Here is a 16,070-nt window from a genome sequence, read left to right on the forward strand (position 1 = left end):
CATCCTCTTGCATTGATGCATGCCTGTATTCGTCGTGGCATACGATCAACCAGTACATCAAGGCACTTTTGGTCCAGATTGTCCCACTCCTCAGCCACGGTTCGGCGTAGATCACTCAACAGCACTTTTCAATCTATCGCAGGCATGTTCGGGAGGGTTCATGTCGAGTCGCGCAATGTCGTTATCCTGAAGGAAGCCATTCACAAGATGTGCACGATGGGGGCGCCAATATGCTACCGATATCGCTGCACCATCAGTCGGAGGATGGCATTCACGTATCGTACAGCCGTTACAGAACCTTCCATGACCACCAGCGGCGTACGTCGTCCCCACATAATGTCATCCCAAAACAACAGGGAACCTGCATCGCCGGCCGGAGTGGCCGAGCGTTTCTAGGCGCTACTGTCTGGAGCCACGCGACCGCTATGGTCGCAGGTTCGAATCCTGCCTCGGGCATGGATGTGTGTGATGTCCTTCGGTTAGTTAGGTTTAAATAGTTCTAAGTTCTATGGGTCTGATGACCTCTGAAGTTAAGTCCCATAATGCTCAGAGACATTTGAACCACCATTTCGCTGCAATTGAGTGTGTCTTACGCGTTCAGGCTGACAAGATTGCCTCCAAACACGTCTCCGACGATTGTCTGGTTGAAGGTATATGTGACAATCATCGGTGAAGAGAACGTGATGCCAACCGTGAGCAGTCCATTCGGTATATTGTTGGTTCTATCTGTACCGCGCTGCATGGTGTCGTGGTAGCAAAAATGGACCTCGCCATGGACGTAGGGAGTGAAATTGCGCATCATGCAGCCTATTGCTCACAGTTAGAGTCGTAACACGACGTCCTGTGGCTGCACGAAAAGCATTATTCAATATGGTGGCGTTGCTGTCAGGGTTCCTCCGAGCCATAATGCGTAGGTAGCGGTCATCCACTGCAGTAGTAGCCCTTGGGCGGCCTGAGCGAGGCGTGTCATCGACAGTTTCTGTCTCTCTGTATCTCCTCCATGTCCGAACTACATCGCTCTGGTTTACTCGGAGACGCCTGGCCACTTCCCTTGTTGAGAGCCATTCCTGCCACAAAGTAACAATGCGGACGCGATCGAACCGCGGTATTGACCGTCTAGACATGGTTGAACTACAGATAACACGAGCCGTGTACCTCCTTCCTGGTGGAACGATTAGAATTAATCGGCTGTCGGACCCCCTCCGTCTAATAGACGCTGCTTATGCATTGTTGTTTACATCTTTCGGCGGGTTTAGTGACATCTCTGAACTGTCAAAGGGACTGTGCTTGTGATTCAATACCCACAGTCAACGACTGTCTTCAGGAGTTCTGGGAACCGGGGTGATGAAAAACATTTTTGATGTGTGTGTTATTAGACGACTACTCCAGTGCGAGGTCACCCATTCTCAGTTGCAGGTTTTATTTGATTTTTAATATTTTATGCAGTTACAGAGAAAATTTAAATATTTAAAAGCTGTCGTAATCTGATCATTAAGGGGTAATAAACTTAAAATTCTAACACAGTAGACCTAGGGCAAGTATTACAGTTGAAAACGTGTATGTGTCATGCGTTCCCCAGACTATATTCATCCAGCATTTGAGAATGAAAGCATTTAGCGACTTGCAACAAACTTTACACGTAATTTAAAACCTTTATCATACTTTCTCTCACTGACATCCCTAGAAAATAATGAAAGGTAGAAAGTTTATCGCTTACTATCTTCTCCTTTCAAACAAGCATAATATTTTATTTTTTTACTTCTTTACTACGAACTCTATTTGCGGCACATAGTGCGGACAGCGTCCACATATACCACTAAACTGAAATGCAAAATCATATCGTCCTATCATACGCAGTTCAAGAGATTTGATGTTATAAACAATTATGTGCGTGAAAAACTGCATTTTCTTAAAACTAAGTACAAGTTGCTTAGACTCCACTCACACAGCTGTCGATAATGAGAAAAGACAGAGAATTCCAACAAACTTTAAATAATTTTAAAGTTTTCTAAATTTTTTTTGTCTGTACTCTTAATGCCAAATATTTGGCACATTATCTCATTTGTAAAGTAATGAGACGACAGAAGCATTTTATAACTGGGAGTTCGATTCTTTGAAGAATCGGAGGATTACTGGTTCCTTACTAGATGACGTGTTGTCTGTGTACTAAGCAGTTCTGGAGTTCCAAGTGTCGTGCGTAAAGCTCTCCTTCACGTAGCTGCTGCATAGTTTGTACGGAAAGCAGAGTGCATATAAGCATTTGTTTTTATTGGAAGGAAATGATTTGAATTTGGTGACAGTAAAAGAGTAATAAGCAGTATGTCCAAAGTGTCTCATACTCATCCAGCTCCAGTAACTATTAAGAAATGTTACTCCGAAACGAATGAAGAAACGTCAATGTACTCAAAAGAAGATAGGCCATGGCTGATCCATAGTATGCCGTAGTTCAGTTGAAGCACCCATGTTTATGAGCTAGAAACCAGAAAGACCTGTTGACAATGTTGCCAGCAGCACAGACAGCACTTTGCAACATTTGGTCGCAAGAATGCTGTTGTGGACGATACAGAAGTAAGTACTGGGAGACATTTTCCTTCAATTACGTTATTCTCTTGCAAAGGTTTAAAGGACATGAGAACTGGTTTTTCTTCACTACAGTTTAACATTGCTGCACTGTATACTTGCAATGTCAGAAATAAAACGTTGTGCTTCAGTAGTAACGGAGCTTAGAGCAAAAACTTTCTTACTGGCACTTAGAATCAGTCAGTTCCCTGGTACGGTACCTAGGACGCTCTTAATGAATTGTTTATTTCCTAATTTATCACATTTTACAGAAGTAATGGAAAGAGCAGAATTGTTCTGTGGTAGCAATTTTTCGGATGCAAAGTTATTACATGCTTAATGAAACTGTGACAAGACCATGTAGAAATTAAAATAGCGGTTGGAGAGTCAAACACAAGACATACCCCCACTACCTTCTCTGCACCATTGTGCCTCTCGTATACTCTCGCCTTATACCGCAGTCGTAACAAGATGGAAACTTTCGCCTCGAAGGACGGCGAATCTCTATCCGAACCCGCCGAAAGAAGCCATGAAAGGGGTGTGCTGTCTGATACGTGAGTGCATAACCCAATCAAAGAGTCTCACTTGAAGAGGCCATGACCAACTAAATTGGCAGCTAATAATTTTCAATTTAAATTTCATAGCCAGAAGCAAAGATTGACTTCTTTTAAACAATATGTTGTAGCTTCAAAATCGTACGCTAGAAAAGTCTCTTTAGTGAAATAGCTACCGAAATAGCATCCTCTACATATCAATATACAGCATGATTCAAAAAGAAAGAACAGATTTTAGTTGTCTATTACAGACAAACTATAAAAAATAGGTCAACCCCCCGGTAGAGCCGGCACGGTAGCTCAGCGTGTTCGGTCAGAGGGTTAGCTGCCGTCTGTAATAAAAAAAACTGAGTTAATCGATCAGCGATCAACTTGAACAAGCGTCATGCGACGTCCGCCCCCAAGAAATACGACAAACAATATCGAGTCTCGGTCTGGCACACAATTTTAATCTGCCAGGAAGTTTAATATGGAACAAAATGAGATAAAAAGAAAACGGTATCTGAGTGGTCAGCGCTACAGAATGTCCCAGCTGGGTCGGAGATTTTCTCCGCTCAGGAACTGCCTATTGTGTTGTCCTAATCATCATTATTTCATCCCCACGACCCGCAAGTCACCGAAGTGGCGTCAAATCGAAAGACTTGCACCTGGCGAACGGTCTGCCCGATGGGAGGCCCTAGTCACAGCCGGTGTGGCCGAGCGGTTCTAGGCGCTACAGTCTGGAACCGCCGACCGCTACGGTCGCAGGTTAGAATCCTGCCTCGGGTATGGATGTGTGTGATGTCCTTAGTTAAGTTAGGTTTAAGTAGTTCTAAGTTCTAAGGGACTGATGACCACAGATGTTAAGTCCCATAGTGCTCCCATTCTGTGAGTTGGAATTTGTGCGAAGCCAATCCATTATTTAAATTGTGCTTTCTACCCTCGATTCAGCAAGAAGCCGACTCTAGACAAGAGTATTTATGAGTAGCATCAAAAATTATTGTAAGTTGGTTTCATATGCAAAGGCAAATTGCAGCGTTATCTTAACAACACCATCCCACAACGTTAGATTGGAAGAGGTGGACATTACCTCGTTCATAGCTTTTGGCTTTCCAGCTCAACAGACCCACCAGACTTCACACTCTGCGATTTTTTGTTCTGTAGAACCGTAAAGGACAGAGTCTTTGTTCCACGTACGCTAACTACTCTTCAAGAGATGAGAAATCGAACTGCTGAAGCTATCGATTCAATAAACAAGGACCTGTTGGTTCGTGTTGGACTGATATGGACCACTGTTTCTCGAGCAACGCGTGATGTTCTTGTTGAATGTATAGAATAGAGTCTGTGCGACAATAAAACTTTGATACGATGTTGGAGTGCCTGTGTTATTCCGATTACACTGCACTGCGGCGACCACAGCTGTTATGAAACACATCAGATGAATTCGCATTTGCAAATAATGACTACCATCAGCTGTAGAATGGAACGACGACAGTGAAAATTTGTGCTGGACCGGGACTCGAACCCGAATTTCTCGATTATCGCGAGCGGTCGCCTTACCATTTTTTAAAAAATTAAAGACGCTATCCTTTTTTTCCAAGGACCCGTTGCAGGAGCAGGACGACGGGTAGGGCAGAGGTCGACACACGAAGCCTGGCCATCCCGCCGCCATGTCCAAGCAACGTGTTCTAGGATCGAACGATCAGGGAGAGGATGTAGCGGGTTTATCTATGTTGTTTTTTGTATTTATAGATTTATTTTTGCTTCCTTAAAAATAAGTCCTACAGCTGCCGTAGCTGAGCGTCCGAGTCGTCTTCTCGTCTACTGGGAGGGTTTCTCCCCTATTCCGTCCGTAGAAGATCAGTACGCTCGAAGATTCTTCTTCATTTTCAGCGTCTCATACCGGGAACGCTCCAGTGAGCAGGAGGATCCGCAAATAAGGAAGCTAAATAATTTGCGAAACGGGTTCTGTACTTCGGGTGGCGGATGAAAGCTGCAAGGGTCATCATCAGTAGGAACCAAAATTTGAGTGTGTCTTTGTGAGCATCGCGAAATATGTAGTAAAGGGCCATGCCTTTTAACCATTTAACGGCGTTCGTCCTGGTCAATGGAAATTATACGCCGTCGGGGCGCAATATATCATCAGGGGAGATAGACTCCATAATCGCCGCAAGAGTAACACCAGCATGCGCTGCGTCAGTATCTAGCACTCACTCGTCGCTGCACAATTCAGGCGTTGTGCATCCGATTCAACGACTGAGCATGTCGGACAGAAGGGGTCGTCCGTCAGATGAATGAAATGTAGCCTCTGACGAGAAGCAAACTTCCCGTTCACAAACACCTACCACAATGAACGACGTCGTAGGTAGAAAAGGCGTGTGTACCGCTCGCCACACCGTGTTCCAGGCAACTTCTGGATGTCTGTGTGCGACCATATTAATAGGTTGCTTCTGTTGATAGAGGCGATAATGGTCTTTCGTGCTGGGCATACGTGTCGTCGGAAGCTCTGACTGTAAGTAGCTGAGGTCAATCAAGAAACCTCTGATGTGCCGGTAAAATGTGTCCCACGGAAACTGTGGGCTGCAGAGAGCGTGGTGTCACTTCAGCTATCAGGGTGCCCGTCAGAGCGGCGTGGGCAGAGGTCCAAGTGCGACGCATAGTGTTTAGATAAAGCGATCGCGCACGGTAAAGGACATGAATTAAACCGATACCGCCCGCCCGCTGCGGAAGCGTCAGGGTGGCGTATCGGACTTTAAAAACAATGCCGGCGCTCACGAAATGTCCATATGCTGCTTGAAATCTGTCGGTCATCGTAGCCGTCAGGGGAAGGACAGGCGCAAAATAGCTCAGTTTGTAGACAAGATAGGTGCTGACATAAAGTGTTCTGAGGAGCATATCCATGCGACGCAATTTGTTGTGCTGCAACAGAGCATGTGTCTGGTGTAGGAGCCGGCGGGCGGTACTTTGACGCCGCCGTGAGGCGAACATTGCTATAGAACTTGAAACGTCCACTTTGAACAATTATACATGACTGTGCTTAAACTGACACACAATATTTTTAGCGCAACGCAATCTGACTTTCAATAATCCCTACAAAAGAATGGCCCTGACTATCATTAAACTATACCTTTCACAAATCACTTACCTCACAAAAATCTTCGTTACTCGAACTACTGCAATACAGCGAGCGCCACTACTGCCAGTTAAATAAAATATTCTAACTACTGAAGGCACTAACTACTGATAGGCATAGTTAGCAAATGAAAGATTTTGATAGAGAACAAACAATGTATTTACCTTAATAGTTTCACAAGTCATAATATATAGCAGTTCATGACATCCAGTCTTACAAATTTACTGGCTCTGATGGACACACGTCCAGAACATCAGCACTCAAAACTCCGCCATCTCTCTCCCAACATCCACCACTGCTGGCGGCTCATCTCCAACTGCGCAACGCTACGTGCTGTTAACAGCCAACTGCCCAACACTACAATAGCCAACAACAATGCAAACCAGCCACTGTCTGCACACAGCACAGCCAGTGATTTTTATACAGAGTGCTACGTGGCGGTGGCGTTACCAATATAAGAACCTAAACAGCCTACTTGCGTAGCCCCCATGCTCCCCATAAAAAATTTTACAAATTGTTTTGGGCAGTGGCCAATACGGATCTGAAAAAAAAATTTCACAATTACAATAACAAAGAAATCAAATGCACACACTTATTGATACAATGTTGGCCAAAAGCAAAATTTTCTCACAGTCCATAAAGACAGTCCTGATCATTCGCCACAGTATTAATTACAATTTTATGCACAAAGTCTGAGCAGTAAAAGAAAATGCACATGGAAGTAGTGGATTTCCATGCAGTCTTGAAGAAGTAGTGTTGTCCTTCCAACGGAAAGACAGTGCTGACTCTTGACATGCAGACAGGCAATGGGGCACAACAGAGCAAACCCACCACAGTGTCAGTCGTAGTTTTGGAGAATATTGGTAGGTAGGTCATCACAGAGTAGACCCACTGTAGTCCTGGTAGAGATTACGGTATTGGTGGGCCACCAGAGGTACAGACCCAGTGCAGTCCTTGTAGAAATAATAGTACTGGTGGGCCATCAAAGATGCAGACCCACTGTAGTCCTTGTAGAGACGGACAGCAGCCATCTGTGCACAATCACCATCGAAGAGTCTTGCGGAGAATATAGCAAGTCCATAAACCACCACTTGTGTGCTCACAAAGTTTTTGGAATTGTCCTTAGAACCAGTAATGCGTTAATCAGTCCCTTGCTGAATTATTAACACACGTCCAAACACTAACAGTCCTCTTTTTTTTCACTTATTGTCATATACTATGACCAACAGAAATATGTGCAGTGAAATGAATGCTTACAAGTTACTTAATTTGATTAACTGGTGTCAATTACAATTTTATAACATGAGAAAACAATAACAAAAGTACAAAATACATCATTAAACAACATAACAATACAGATAAAATTTGTAGTAATACGGGCTTTACAAAAGAATCGAAATAACATATACATCAGTGTTACAGGAATTATGAGATAGGTAAATATATAAAATAATGAGAACAGTTTTCGAAACATTAATTTCTCACATGAGCATTGAAACAGAACAGAATTAATAATGTCTATAAACATCTTTACAAAGTAAATAACATATCATTAATGCAAATTATATTTGAGGATAAAAGTATTCCTCATCATAGTGAATGTAGCTTAGTACTAGAATAATTCTACAACATAAATCTTATTAGCTAAACACATAAAGACAGGAAAAACACAAATACACAAGAGTACACAAACACATAGCAGAATAACACAGGAGGAAAGGACAGGGTTTGTTTTCAGTGTAACATTTGGTACTGCAGTCCAACCCAAAACTTCATTCCATAGATCTTTCTCCTTATTTCAACATTTGTTTCCACCAAGAATTCAATCTAAGCATGCTTTCTGTATTTATATGTTCATGTATTTCTTACCTCATTATTTATTTTCCATTATCTTACCTCATCATTTATTTCCAAGAAAATTCTACCTAAACCTGTTGTCCCTAAACCCTACTTTTTTGTTCATATCCTCTTTCAAAATACTTTTTTGGCCAAACCATTTTTCTTATAGCTTCTCAATGCATTACTTCCAATTCATCACAACTTGTTCTCTTATATAGCCTACCCCATCTTAAGCTAACTTAAATCTACTGAGCTCAGATGCTAAACTAAGGGACAAGGCAATGCAGCAGCATAAACCATTAACACAAACAGTAATGACAAAAAATGCAAATTGGCAAAGCAAGCAGCAGAAAATCTGAATTAGCAAAGCAAATGCAACATTACAACTAATATGAGCCAATGTGCAGCAACAAGAAAAATAAATCAATAGTAAACCTGGCTTAACAGAGTAATACAAAGTGAAATTTAGCAGCGCAGTGCCTGGCAAACAGCAGCAGCAAATGCAATAATTAATATCTGAACATGACAAAGCTCAAACAGAAAAAATAGTGCACTAAAGACAACAATGCAGATAAGGGAAATGTCTATTCACATCTTAATGTCTATGTAATTAAATGGTGCACCAGAACTTATTTTACGAAATAAATTACCAAGTACATGAAAAGAAAATTATGTATGCAGTTCCTGTGAAAGGAAATGTCTTTTTGTGCTCCCTCATTTTTTTGGAAGTATATCACAAAATTATTATTTACTGGATCTGTAGACAGAAAATATTTATATTAGTATATCTATTAAATTTTATTTCAACCAATGCTGCAGTGCAGCTAGAAACTAGATATTAAACGAAATGAGCAAATATATATATATATATATATATATATATATATATATATATATATATAAAGCAACATATGAAACGTCATTCCCTAGGCAAATGGCGTCTCCAAAGGCAAAAAAAATCTCTCAACTAGAAAGACAATAGATGTAAAATGTTTCTCATCATTTCATTAGACATTTTAGTAAATATCATAAATTAAGAGCTCCACAGTGTAATCACATGCTTTCAAGTTTGGGCGTGTCGTATTTGCGATGCTTTCTACAAAGAAATGTCAATAGCGAGGATAATGGCCTCTTTCTTTCTCCACCTAATGGCTTTCTTTTTTCGCATGACTATCTCTCAGCTGGGCTCCCAAAACGCATTACGTCAGAGTCACTTACCTTTCTTGCCGAAATATTTACGACAGCAGTTCCCGCTACACCGACAGTCTCATATAAAAATTTCACAAGTAGAGAATTTGCATTACTAATGTGTAGAAACAAAATCCTATAAATATAACAGTGTCCAAAAAATTTCGTCGGCATTGTGATACATTCACGCATTTACACACATTTCACAACTCTTAAAGTACGATTATAGGTTTCCAACACCCTTTTTCACAAATCAGAGTCCCTAACCACTACTCATTATTCCTTACCTTATTACACATATACATATCCGTCGACACGTCAATCTTGTGTCGACACTTCAATATTTCATCATAATAAATACGTAGCATAATCAGATTCCTCATATAGCATCAGCTTATTGATCATAAACATACCTCAACAGCATAATACACATCGTCGTCATAATAATAACATCATAACACCTCAGTCAAATCTCAAAAACGTCGTAGCTTTCTGCAATAATTTCAAAACCTAAAAAAATTCTCTGCTCATTTCAATAGTGTCATCTACCTCAAACGTACTTTAAAAATCATGATCCCACACCAAATATATCATTCAAAGCTCTCATAGTATCACAATGGTTCCGAAAAAATATGAACAGTTCACACAGTACAGACAAAATACAGTTTCATAAGTGTGAAGTTATTCAGCTGTGTAATTGTGTAAACATGTGTCACTGATGTGGTAAAAAAATGTTTATCTCTCAGTTAAATGATCAGATAGCTGTGTAATTTATGTGTTAGAGAAATATGATACCGACGAGTAAAGTTGTATAAGCAAATACCATATAAGCTAGGGCTCCTTGTGCTTGAGAAACACATGGTACACAAAGTAGGCGTGTACCCCCTGAGGATTAATGTAATTATACCATCAAGTGTTACAAACTACAGCAAAGGAATGAAATGTACCACGGAAAACCTTTGTATCTTTGTAATTCAAAAATCTTTAAAAATAAATGTTTTAAGTACAAAATTAATCACTCAAATACGTGTCCTGTAGCGCTAAATTGTGCGTCGTGTTGTAACATAATCTCTCTCATTACTTAAGGGTAAAAAATGTGCCAAGTATCGTAATTATCGTCGCCGTAACCAAAGTTCTGTGGAAGTCAATGTACTTACCTCGTAATAAACAAAAGCGAAATGCTATGCGTATAGATATCGTAGTTATTACGTACAGTACCGTGATCAAGAAAGTACTACACTGTAACGTATTGTTGTGCTACAAAAAAGGCTGTCTTATTGTAGCTAAATCACAAAGTTACTATTAAAACGCGTTTTACTTTCCAGAAGAATTCAGAAAAACAGTGCACATATAAAGCAGATACAGCACAAAAGCAACAATGTAAATTGTATCACACATTAGTAGCGTCGTGATATAATAGTGTAGTTGTTAAAGAAACCAAATACTAAGTCATCTTTAATCTCACAGAAACTACTTCAAATAAGGAATGTCTTTTCAAGTAAACCAGAATGTTGCATTAAAATCTCATTAGCAGTATATGTTCTAAGTGTGTAAGCCTTATAGTCGTTACGTAATCGTGCAACTAACAAGCAAGAGTGTACAAATAACAACACTGTGTCGTCTGTTCACTATAACAATGCATTCGTAATTTCTGTTTAAGTAAGTTCTCTTGGTTCTTGGCTGGATATTTAACTTCAAACATTGCAGATTATCTTTCAATAAACGGTTTTAGATTTGAAATGTGGTGTAAACCTTTACTCTTCCTAGTACGCAGAGTTTCAACTTCAACGCAATTATCATGTGGTATACGTCGGATTCTGTAAGGTCCATTGTAAATCAGAAAGAATTTGTGACTCAAGTGTTTCTTCTTATTTGACAATGAATGAGCTTTAATGAGAACTTTCTGGCCAATATATAATTTCTTTGCATTTGCTTTACCGTGTATTTTTCTCCTTTCATCTGCTGTAGATTTTATATTTTTAATAGCCAAATCGATTATGTCTTTGTGTCGAAGTTTACGTGTATTCGGAATAGGTACAAGCTCTCTGATTCTGTTTGGTGGCTCTTCATTCTTTAGTACAAGAATAGGTGGTAAAACAGTGGAGTCATGAGGCATTTCATTCAGTACGTTTTGAAATAAGTGTAAATATCTGTCCCAGTGCTGATGCTGTCTGTGACAGTAAAGTCTGCAAAGCTTATTGATTTCTTTCATAATCCGTTCAGATGGGTTACAATGTGGTGAGTACAATGAAAAAAAAAACAGGTTTGATTTTATGGTTCCGAAGCATGCGTGACCAAAAAGCAGATCTGAATTGCGGTCCGTTATCTGAAATGACTTTACTAACGTGTCCAACTTCACGTAAGAAATTTTTAACAAAGGCGTTGGATACAGACCATCCAGTGGCTTTATGTAACAGAGTGAAAGAAACAAATTTTGAAGTAAGTTCAACAGCGACTAGAACGTACGAAAATCCATTCGATGTTCTGACAAGGGGTCCCAAGAGATCAACAGCAGCAAATTCTTTTAATTTAGAAGGAATGATAGGAAACAACGGAGCACGATGGGAGATAGTAGATGGTTTAGCCTTTTGACAAAGTTTACAAATAGACAAGACTCTTCAAGTTCTTTTTTCCATATTGTTAAAATAACAAGTCGTTCGAAGAATATGATAACATTTTCGTGGGCCAAAATGTGCATAGCTGAAATGAATATACCAAATGAGCTTATTAACAAAATCGTCAGGAATGCAAAGTACCCATAGCTTGTAATCAACAGTGCAGCGTTTGAACAGTATGTTGTTTCTAACCAAATAATAATGTCGAACCTGTGTGTGTGTCTTTTCTTGCCATTTGCTTTTGATGTCTTTCCAAATCGGATCTTTATCTTGTTCATAAGCAATGTCCTTTAACGATGTGGTAATGAAGTTTTCAAAGGCGGCTTTCTGAATGTAAAGTGTGGTGTCACCGCCAGACACCACACTTGCTAGGTGGTAGCTTTAAATCGGCCGCGGTCCATTAGTACATGTCGGACCCGCGCGTCGCCACTTTCAGTGATAGCAGACCGAGCGCCACCACACGGCAGGTCTAGAGAGACGTACTAGCACTCGCCCCAGTTGTACGGACGACGTAGCTAGCGATGCACACTGACGAAGCCTCGCTCATTTGCAGAGCAGGTAGTTGGAATAGCCTTCAGCTAAGTCAATGGCTACGACCCAGCAAGGCGCCATTAGCAGTATATTGTCTGAAACTATAGAGTCTCACTTGTATCGTCAATAGCGATGTACCAAGGATGGATTAAAGTTAAGTATTCCAGAAGCTACGTACTTTTCTTTATAGCATTCATTACGTATCCTGTTTCAGACCTCACGCCATCCTGCGTGAGCTTATAGCGTGTATTTCGGTCTCCTCAAACCACACTGTGTCGGCACTTCTGTCGACACATCATATGGCGACGAGTCAAAAAAGGGTCTTGTTCTTTCTAATTGCTTACATTTACTTGTGTCATGGCTTCGCCAGATGTACTGTCCGAATTTTATCGCTTGCAGAATCAGCAGACGCAGGCGTTATTGGATGCCCTTGGACAGCTCGTCCAGGGTCAACGTGCAATGCAAAACGATGCGGCAGCCGCCGCTTCACCTCTACTGCAGCCACTACATGCTGTTGCACCCCTGTTCCGGCCATTTGACCCAGGTATGGAATCCTGGACGGAGTGGTCACGCCAATTTGGATTCCATCTCGCCGCCTACAGAATTCAAGGTAACAAGCGGCAGCCTTTTTTATTGGCCTGTGTAGGTGTCCACCTACCGTGTGATAGTGAAATTGTTTCCCCGACGCGACGTAGGAACTCTATCCTACGAAGAAATTTTGTCGGCCTTAGATGCCTATTTCAAAGAAAGAGTCAATGTCGTTGCAAAAAGATATACGTTCTTTCGTACAAAACGTATGGCCGGTCAGACTAATAGGGAGTGGGTTGCAACATTGCAAGGCCTTACTAGGGATTGTGCTTTTGAGTGTGAATGTGGACTCCCTTATTCAGATACAATGGTACATGATGCGGGTCAACAGAAACATCCGATCTCACGCGTCGGCTTTGACCCGTGACGTAAGGGTGTTGTGGTGTGTGACGTCATTACGGCGCGGAGTTTGGTTTGTGAGTGTGGCGTGTTTGTAGATGTTGCCTCGTTGACGTTACCTTAGTAGGAGTTTTAGGGCCTGTAATATATAGTTTACCTTTTTACTGTACTTTTTGTTTTAACGTCGTCTATGAGGCTTTTATCATTTTGCCATTAGATTGTTCAATCTTTATGGTCTATATGTTTTGTCGCTACTCGTTATGTCGAATGAATCAATATTGTTTTTTTCTTTTTTTTTATTTGTTTCTTATTTTTATCTTTTGATTGACCTACACATTGATCTGTAGCGTAGCCCTGAATACGAGGTTAGGTTGGGAGTTTTTTTTTTTGGCGGGGGGGTCAGGGGGGGGCGCACCCCCATCCTGCCTGTCCTTGAGTACCACTTGTTTATTATTATCTTTGTTTGCTATCAATGTTAGCAGATTGTTCTTGTGAAACCTTTGTGTGTGTTGTTTTTCTATGTGTTTTCGTCTTTGTGATACGTATGCAACGTTTCTATATCCGCCATATTGGAATTGTCGTTTCGGCTATATTTGTGACATCATGGGTCAAAGCCGACGGGTTAGATCGGACGCTTCCGTATTTCCCGTGATGCAATAGCACAGAACGTTTCTGATGTTCGTATACGGGAACAGATTTTGAAACTAGTCAATCCCTCCCTTCAACAAGTGATAGACATATTAGATAGGCAAGACACACTTGACTTTGCACAGGAATCATTTGAAACTTCGCCAGCCGTGTGTCACATTAACCGGCCCGCCGGGCGCGCTGCACGGAACGATAAACAGCCCTCGAGCTCGTCTGCGCAGCTGCCGCCAAGCTCTCCACGTGTGCCGCGTAAGCGAGCAAATGCAGTGAAATCATGCCCGCGGTGTGCGACTAGACATTCGCGTGAACATTGCCCGTCACGCCAAGCTATTTGCTTTTACTGTAATAAGAAAGGACATGTTCAAAGTGTTTGCCAGAAATAGCTCCGATCGGCCTATCACAACCATTCCAGGCCCTTTGCTTCAAGCCAGAATCGAACCATGGACAATCAGGCTCGTGAACCTTCGCTCATGGACATTCATGTAGTTAATTCCACTCTGTCCAGTGCCACTTTCTCTAACAGTGACTGTGTTCGTCCCACAAAACGTGTGCATCGACGTCGCCGGAAATCTCGTCTGGTCGCAAGTGTTTCTGTACCAGTATCGGTTCAAATTGCGCGTGAAAGTCGCTCTTGTCGTCAGCAGGACAATAAACTTTTTGTAGACTTGGACTTTGAAGGCAAAGTGATACAATTCCAGCTCGATACCGGAGCTGCAGTTTCATTGATCAATCACGACACGTACAAACAACTGGGCAAACCTCCGTTGTGTGCCGCAAATGTTCAGCTCACTAGTTATTCAGGACAGCCTATTCCTTTGTTAGGACAGTGCAGCCTTCTTGCAACATACAAGGGACAAACAAAACTGGTGTCATTTTACGTTCTTCGTTCTTCTACTGTGGTAAACTTGTTTGGTTTAGAATTATTTCAATTGTTTAACATGTCTATAGTCAATCAGGTACTATCAGTGAACGAGACTGTGCCTTCAGCCAGTGTTTCTCGTCTATGTGAAGAATTTGCAGACATTTTAGCACCGGGCCTTGGTTGCGCTGAGAACTATGAAGCACATTTGGAACTGAAAGTAAACGCGCAACCGAAATTTTTCAGAGCGCGCAATGTTCCCCACGCATTGCATGATGAGGTCGCAAGAACATTACAAGATTTGGAATCACAAGGTGTAATTGAACGTGTGTAGGCTTCTCTCTGGGCCTCACCCTTAGTAATTTTGCCAAAACCTTCCAGAAAATTGAGACTTTGCGTGGACTTCAAAGCTACAGTGAATCCACAACTAGTGATTGCAACTTATCCTTTACCCCGCCCAGAAGAACTTTTTGACAAACTGTGCCCGGGTAAATACTTTTCGAAATTGGACCTAGCAGATGCGTACTTGCAAATACCAGTGGACGAAGAATCCCAGCGCGTATTGGTGGTTAACACGCATCTTGGTTTGTATCGCTTTAAAAGCCTGCCATTCGGGTGTGTGTCCGCCCTTGCATTGTTTCAGCAATACCTACAAACTGTTTGTGCGTCGGTCCCTACTGCTGCGAACTATCTGGACGATATTGTGATCTCCGGAAAGACAGCAGAAGACCATTTAGCAAATCTAAGAACGTTATTTCAGGTATTACGACAAAATGGTCTTCGCTTGCGGAAGGACAAATGTGTTTTTTTTGCTCGTGACTTACCATATCTGGGACATGTCATAAATGCACAAGGCATACATCCGAGTCCAGAGCACCTCCGTGCCATACACGACTTGCCTTCGCCGCAGAATTTGAAGCAGCTACAGAGTGTGTTGGGAAAAATTAACTATTATCATAACTTTATCCCGCATGCCTCTTCCTTTTCAGCTCCGCTTCATCGCTTACGCCGTAAAGGTGTTCCGTTCGTCTGGACGACGGAATGCGAACGCGCCTTTCGCCAGTTGAAATCGGCGTTGCTTTCTAATACTTGCCTTACGCCATTCGATCCCCAGAAACCCCTTTTGTTGATGGTAGATGCATCGGATTTCGGGATCGGTGCTGTGCTTGCGCACACAGATGGATCGCATGATCGCCCTATTGCCTTTGCGTCCAAATTGCTCTCGTCTGCGCAAAGAA

This window comes from Schistocerca piceifrons, chromosome 1 (assembly GCF_021461385.2).
Source record: "Schistocerca piceifrons isolate TAMUIC-IGC-003096 chromosome 1, iqSchPice1.1, whole genome shotgun sequence".
Lineage (NCBI taxonomy): Eukaryota > Metazoa > Arthropoda > Insecta > Orthoptera > Acrididae > Schistocerca > Schistocerca piceifrons.